The sequence below is a fragment of the Dermacentor andersoni genome, chromosome 6, assembly GCF_023375885.2.
Source record: "Dermacentor andersoni chromosome 6, qqDerAnde1_hic_scaffold, whole genome shotgun sequence".
Classification (NCBI taxonomy): domain Eukaryota; kingdom Metazoa; phylum Arthropoda; class Arachnida; order Ixodida; family Ixodidae; genus Dermacentor; species Dermacentor andersoni.
The window spans coordinates 135,219,213-135,226,987 of NC_092819.1; positions in this window are offsets into that span (position 1 = coordinate 135,219,213).

The following is a 7,775-nucleotide window of genomic DNA, read 5'->3' on the forward strand; positions in this document are numbered from 1 at the left end:
CTCAAGGCGATGTTCGCAGCCTTCCTCACACAATGCTTGTTTTTGATTCATCATCATCATCAGCCTGGTTACGCCCACTGAAGGGCAAAGGCCTCTCCCATACTTCTCCAACAACCCCGGTCATGTACCAATTGTGGCCATGTGGTCCCTGCAAACTTCTTAATCTCATCCGCCCACCTAACTTTCTGCCGTCACCTGCTACGCTTCTCTTCCCATGGAATACAGTCCGTAACCCTTAATGACCATCGGTAATCTTCCCTCCTCATTACATGTCCTGCCTATGCCCCATTTCTTTTTCTTGATTTCAACTAAGATGTCATTAACTCGCGTTTGTTCCCTCACCCAATCTGCTCTTTTCTTATCGCTTAACGTTACACCCGTCATTCTTCTTTCCATAGCTCGTTGCGTCGTCCTTAATTTCAGTAGAACCCTTTTTGTAAGCCTCCAGGTTTCTGCCCCGTAGGTGAGTACTGGCAAAACACAGCTATTATACACTTTTCTCTTCAGGGATAATGGCAACCTGCTGTTCATGATCTGAGAATGCCTGCCAAACGCACTCCAGTCCATTCGTATTCTGATTATTTCCGTCTCATGATGCGGATCCGCCTCACTACCTGCGCTAAATACACGTATTCCCTTACCACTTCCAGTGCCTCGCTACCTATTGTAAATTGCTGTTCTCTTCCGAGACTGCTAAACATTACTTTAGTTTTCTGGAGATTAATTTTTAGACCCACTCTTCTGCTTTGCCTCTCCAGGTCAGTGAGCATGCATTGCAATTGCTCCCCTGGGTTACTAAGCAAGGCAATATCATCAGCGAATCGCAAGTTACAAAGGTATTCTTCATTAACTTTTATCCCCAATTCTTCCCAATCCAGGTCTCTGAATACCTCCTGTAAACGCGCCGTGAATAGCATTCGGGTGATCGTATATCCCTGCCTGACGCCTTTCTTTATTGGGATTTTGTTGCTTTCTTTGTGGAGGACTACGGTGGCTGTGGACCCGCTATAGATATGTTTCAGTATTTTTAAATACAGCTCGTCTACACCCTGATTCCGTGATGCATTCATGACTGCTGAGGTTTCGACAGAATGAAACGCTTTCTCGTAATCAATGAAAGCTATATATAAAGGTTGGTTATATTCCGCACATTTCTCTATCACCTGATTGCTAGCGTGAATATAGTCTATTGTTGAGTAGCCTTTACGGAATCCTATCTGGTCCTTTGGTTGATGGACGTCTAAGCTGTTCCTGATTATATTTGCAATTACCTTAGTAAATATTTTGTAGGCAACGGACAGTAAGCTGATCGGGCTATAATTTATCAATGCCTTGACGTCCCCTTTTTTATGGATTAGGATTATGTTAGCGTTCTTCCAAGATTCCGGTACGCTCGAGGTCATGAGGCATTGCTTATACAGGGTGGCCAGTTTCTCTTGAACAATCTGCCCACCATCCTTCAACAAATCTGCTGTTACCTGATCCTCCCCAGCTGCCTTCCTCCTTTGCATAGCTCCCAAGGCTTTCTTTACTTCTTCTGGTGTTACCTGTGGGATTTCGAATTCCTCTAGACTATTCTCTCTTCCGTTATCGTCGTGGGTGCCACTGGTACTGTATAAATATCAATATAACTTCTCAGCCACTTGAACTATCTCATCCATATTAGTAATGGTATTGCAGGCTTTGTCTCTTAACGCATACGTCTGATTCTTGCCAATTCCTAGTTTCTTCTTCACTGCTTTTACGCTTCCTCCGTTCCTGAGAGCATGTTCAATTCTATCCATATTATACTTCCATATGTCAGCTGTCTTACGCTTGTTGATTAACTTCGGAAGTTCCGCCAGTTCTATTCTAGCTGTAGGGTTAGAGGCTGTCATACATTGGCGTTTCTTGATCAGATCTTCCGTCTCCTGCGATAGCTTACTGGTATCCTGTCTAACGGAGTTATCACCGACTTCTATTGCACACTCCTTAATGATGCCCACAAGATTGTCGTTCATTGCTTCAACACTAAGGTCCTCTTTCTGAGTTAAAGCCGAGTACCTGTTCTGTAGCTTGATCTGGAATTCCTCTATTTTCCCTCTTACCGCTAACTCATTGATCGGCTTCTTATGTACCAGTTTCTTCTGTTCCTTCCTCAGGTCTAGGCTAATTCGAGTTCTTACCATCCTATGGTCACTGCAGCGTACCTTGCTGAGCACGTCCACATCTATGATTCCAGGGTTAGCGCAGAGTATGAAGTCTATTTCATTTCTAGTCTCGCCGTTCGGGCTCCACCACGTCCGCTTTCGGCTCTCCCGCTTGCGGAAGAAGGTATTCATTATCCGCATATTATTCTGTTGCGCAAACTCTACTAATAACTCTCCAATGCTATTCCCAGTGCCTATGCCATATTCCCCCACTGCCTTGTCTCCAGCCTGCTTCTTGCCTACGTTGGCATTGAAGTCGCCCATGAGTATAGTGTATTTTGTTTTGGCTTTACCCATCGCCGATTCCACGTCTTCGTAGAAGCTTTCGACGTCCTGGTCATCATGACTGGATGTAGAGGCGTAGACCTGTACGACTTTCAATTTGTACCCCTTATTAAGTTTCACAACAAGACCTGCCACCCTCTATTTAATGCTATAGAATTCCTGTATGTTACCTGCTATATTCTTATTAATCAGGAATCCGACTCCTAGTTCTCGTCTCTCCGCTAAGCCTCGGTAGCACAGGACGTGCCCGCTTTTTAGCACTGTTTTAGCACTTTTGGCCTCCTTACTTCACTGAGCCCTATTATATCCCATTTACTGCGCTCTAATTCCTCCAATAGCACGTCTAGACTCGCCTCACTAGATAACTTTCTAGCGTTAAACGTTGCCAGGTTCATATTCCAACGTTTAATTTATTGTAATTTAATGTAATTCAATGTAAATTTAAACAAGTTATTAACTGTTGCTTAAATTGTCAGAGATGGTTTAGTGACCCTTTCGCGAAGAGGCCGAGGAAATACGCCACTCTTTGGTACGTCACACAGTTAATACAGGTTGTCCTAGCAATGATGCATTACAATAAAAAAAAAAGACGGGCCATTCTACGCGAAAATCATTAAATACTAATTGTTCACAGTCGAGTAGAGCAGCTGCCGCTGCCTATTTTCTTAATGCCATTCAACTTAAAAAATAGTGAAATGAGTTAGTTCCTTATTTACTTCTCTGAATGGCGTACTGTCAATAAAGAATTCGCAGAGAATTGAAAGAAGCTTAGAACAGGGGTGTTTTAGCCCAAGTATTATGCCAGTTTATTTTTGCGACTGACAAAAGAAAATAATAAGTCACCCGCCGTGGTTGCTGAGTGGCTATGGTGTTGGGCTGCTGAGCACGAAGTCGCGGGACCGAATTCCGGCCTCGGCGGCCCCATTTCGCTGGCGACGAAATGCGAAAACACCGGTGTATGTATATTTAGGTGCATCTTAAAGACCCCAGGTGGTCGAAATTACCGCAGTCCTCCCCTACGGCGTGCCTCATAATCAGAAGGAGGTTTTGGCAGGTAAAACTCAATAATTCTTTTTCAAAAAAAAGAAAGGAAAGCTCATGATAAAGTGAAAGTATCACGTGTCCAACCATCTTCCCGCATCCCCTCCTCTTAAAGACATTTTATGGGGTCTCAGAAGCCAACGTAATCAATGTAGCTTCTTACACTTTGAACTAGTTATTTTGTGCTTTATTTCCTTGCTTTTCGAGTATGAATTTACAGCCAAGGAGGCACCGTAAACTGTCTTCTCACGAAAACAAGAATACCTAAGCTCGAGGCGCATGGCCGTCGCCGCCACCACCGTGCTCTCCGGATATCAGCGGCGCATGCCTGGCTCGTGCGTCACGAGATGCGGCTGCAAAAAAAAAAGGTGACGAAACACATTTAGGGCAGTCGGTGCTGGCATGAGCGTTTGTACGCACAAACAATTGAAGCACACTTGCGTTCCTGCCGAGCTGCGGAGTGCACCCACCGGTCTGAGCAGAACGGGTGGTAAACGGCACGCGAGCGAATTTTCTACTATATTTCCGGGCGCCGACTCCCGCCGACGGTTTCCTGTCGGCCACGAATCACGTGCGCCCTCGAGCAGACAAGCCTACAAAGCGACTGGCGACGCTCCTTGTCACAGCAGCTATGTGAGACACTCGGTAAGTGCAAGCGCACTGTTTCTCCTGCCTAGCAGCACTAGCATTGAGTGTTGCGTCGCGCCAAGATGTCGCACCCGCCTGCAGTAAGAAGATTGTCCGAGCAGCTGAGGTGCAACGATAAGCCTTGCTATCGCTGTCAAATGTTCACCCGGCCGTCCAGCGAAGCTGCACTTTCTTTTTATCGCGATAGCAATTATATGGATGCTCCCGGCAGATTTCTGTTGTCGCCGTCGCCGTGAAGTTCCGTATGAGTGAAAGCGTGTGAGGGAGAGACAGAGTGTGCGTGATTGTGAAGAGGAAGAGGCGCTATATTCTGCACCCCTTTGGGGAGCACGATTCAGCGCCGGTGTGAGGGTGAGCCGGCGAACGTGGATCAATCTCGCGCGCGAGGCAAGGGGGTTAGGCGAGTGAAGAGGGGCGTTCTTCTCCGGCGGCTGCTACGGTGCCTCGATGTCATCCTCGGCCGCCGCTTCGTACAGAGTGGACATGAACGCGGTGTCTACTACGGCATTAGCCACGCTAATCGCGGACGCCGTAGTAAACGCCGTAGGGACGCATTTCCGGGGCTCGTGTGTCGAAAGCAATTTGCGACCTGCCTTAAGTGCGCGCCCGCGCGGGCTTCATTTTCAAAGCAATCTGCGATGTTTGCAGAGAGCGCGTACTGCCGGTAGCTTCGTATGCGCTGTGCTTTAGGCGTTTCCTTTGCGTTGAAGTGAGAGATGCATGAAGGTCAATGCGCTTGCTGCTGCCACGATCCTAATTCCAGTGTTTTCACAGACTGTTGCCGCTGTCATCGAGCGATCTGTGCCCATGTTTACCTGAACGCGCGTGACACCGTGCTGTTTAATTTAGTTAAAACGCGTTGACGGGCTAGTTCGTTTGAAGCCATGATAGAATGGGTAAGCGCGACTGTTCAAGGACGTAGAAAGAAGCACACACATAAAGACAACGCTGTCTCCATGTGTGTGTTTCTTTGTGCGCCCTCATTGGCTCCCGCTTACGCAACCTGTCATTGTTAATTTAGTTGGTAAATGAATGTTTACAAGTTCATACCACTGATAAAGCTGCTATCCTTACTTCGGAAATATATTTACTCATTTGCTATCGCAATCGGTGTTTCGCCTTTGTGACGGAACTATGCATTTTTTTTTTTTATCTAAATGTTGTCGTCGGTATGGCATGGTTCATTTCAAGCACAAATGGGAATTTCTTTTCTGGTTTTTTGAGAAGGAAGTTCCAGCGCTATCGTTTCCCCGGTTAAGATCGATTATTGTGATAAATGCAGAAGCATCGCACATTGTAGTACAGGCATGTTTTAGCATTGCGGTGCGTTCTGAACACGCGATTCCTGTATACGAAGAAGCAAGGTTCCGGTAGTTGCTTTATAGAAGAAATTGCAGTAAGCACTGCTCTGACACATGGACAACTAATGGTGGCAAAATAAAATAGCTGGAAGTGCGTTCTGCATAAAAGCAATAGACTTATTACGGCGGCTGTCGAATTTACGTGCTTCAGGAGCACTGTGAGCTTCCCGCATTCTTTATTTACCATCGAAACAGGAATTCGACAGTGTTCTTGAACTCTTTTTTATTGATATGATATAAGGAGATGCTGACGCACAATTTAAGGCGCCGGCTACTTTGTTCTTGAATGGGCCTAGCCTACAATATACACGGTTCAAGATTACATATCAAATAACCTTTTCATAGCTGCACCAGAGCTTGTCAAGCAACATTTTGACAGTAACACTATGACGTAAGAAATACATGGTACATACAATATACAAGTTAAATGACTTCACAGTTCTGTAGAAGAAAGTCTCAAAAATAGAAATGATACTGCCGCCTAGTAATAGTCTCTAGTCAGCGGGTGGTACATAAATCGTGTAAATGCAATATCACATGTAGTGACAATAGAACAGTCAACATAACATAATCTACAAACACATACATACTATACTCAGTGCCTTTCAAATGAAAGGAACACTAAAAGTGCTATTAACAGCCAAAAATTCCGCTGTCTTCGAGAAACGATTTGAGTGCTTTTAAAGCGCTCTTCTGCAAGGCCGATGTTGGCCAAGGGCCCAAATGTTTCTTTAAACTGAAAGGCATGCGGTCTTTATGCAATTACAGTTGATTTAAGTTGGCGTCTTCGTATGTTGTGATGTAGGTAATCTAGAATGAGGAGCTGTATACCTTCGTCTTCATCATATATATCTTCATCAGCGTGATTTCACGGAAATTGATAGCCGGGTTGGGCTCGGGATACCTGGGCGACGGGTGTTGGAGTGGTGCCCGGTGTTTAAGCGCGCGGGCAACAGCATCGGCAGCCTCATTCCCACTTGTGGGCCTGAGTTCACATGACGATACGCGTCTCCGGGGGGTCTCGGTAGTTATATCGTCGAAATAATTTGGGCGGCGCGGCTAGTGATGTGCCCTTTATATAAATTTTCGCAGGCTCCCTGTAATTGGTGATAATGACTCTGGATTCTGGACCTGCTGCGGCGAGTGCTATGGCAACCTCCTCCGCATGTGTGATGTTAAGGGCATGGAAAATGACACGCTCAACATGTTCTTTAGCTCGTCCGCCACACAGGCATCGGTGCAAAGGCTGCTTGTTTTTTCGCAATAGTGTTGCGTCTTTTTTTTTTTTTAAGGGAGCGGTACCTAATAATGCGAACCTCATTCCTTGCACTGTCATATAAGTTTTCTTTCCGGCTGTCTAACTACCTATAGAAAATACGGGGCCAATTACAAAGGTAGTGCAGTCTAAAAATATGGGCTAATCTCGAAGGTAGTGCAGTGCGAGAATTGAGGACCTAACGTCATACAAGGTACAATGAAACAAAAAAGAACTATTTTAAATGTTATCCGTTGATGGAAGGAATCGCACTTGCATACCACGTGTTCATGAAGGGCAGCACGCCGACGTTTAGGTACTCTGCACCCAAGATTCTTTTTTGTTATTTGTTGCGTGCCATGCAATTCATAAATACAGAATACATCCTCACAAAGTGCAGACGTCCTTAAATCAAATACAATTCTAAAACCATCAGCCCTATGTAGTTGACAAAGACAAATTATAAATTTGGCATGCGGAGCAGCAGTACGACTTTAGGGTCAGGTGTTTAGGTGAGCGTATCTGCATTCCGTGCCCTTCCACGAAGCGTGACAAGGACGCACCAAAGGACTCCCGCAAACATATTGTGTCAATATCTGCATATCTTTCAGTCATTAGAGATTATCAGGTACTGGGCAGTCCCAGATACATTCTATCGGGGAATGGCACGCCATTCTCGTTTTCTCTTGAGAGGTACCGAATACTGTGAAGGTTAAGAGGAAACACTTCTTTTAAATGCGCGCCGATGTACATACCAGAAAAACACCACATTTCAACCGTCCATATAGTTTCACGTTTTCTGCACACAAAACAATGTGGTGCCCATTGAAGGAGCACATCTCTTTCTTGCAATGCTGACTGGGGGAGGGTTTATTTCGCAGTGTTCGCACGCACCGACACAGCATGCATTTCGGGGACCACGAGTGCAGTTTGCGGAGGAGCCTTTAGAGAGTGCAGCATGTCGAGAAGGAAGCCAGAGTGACGAGGGCAGGTGCG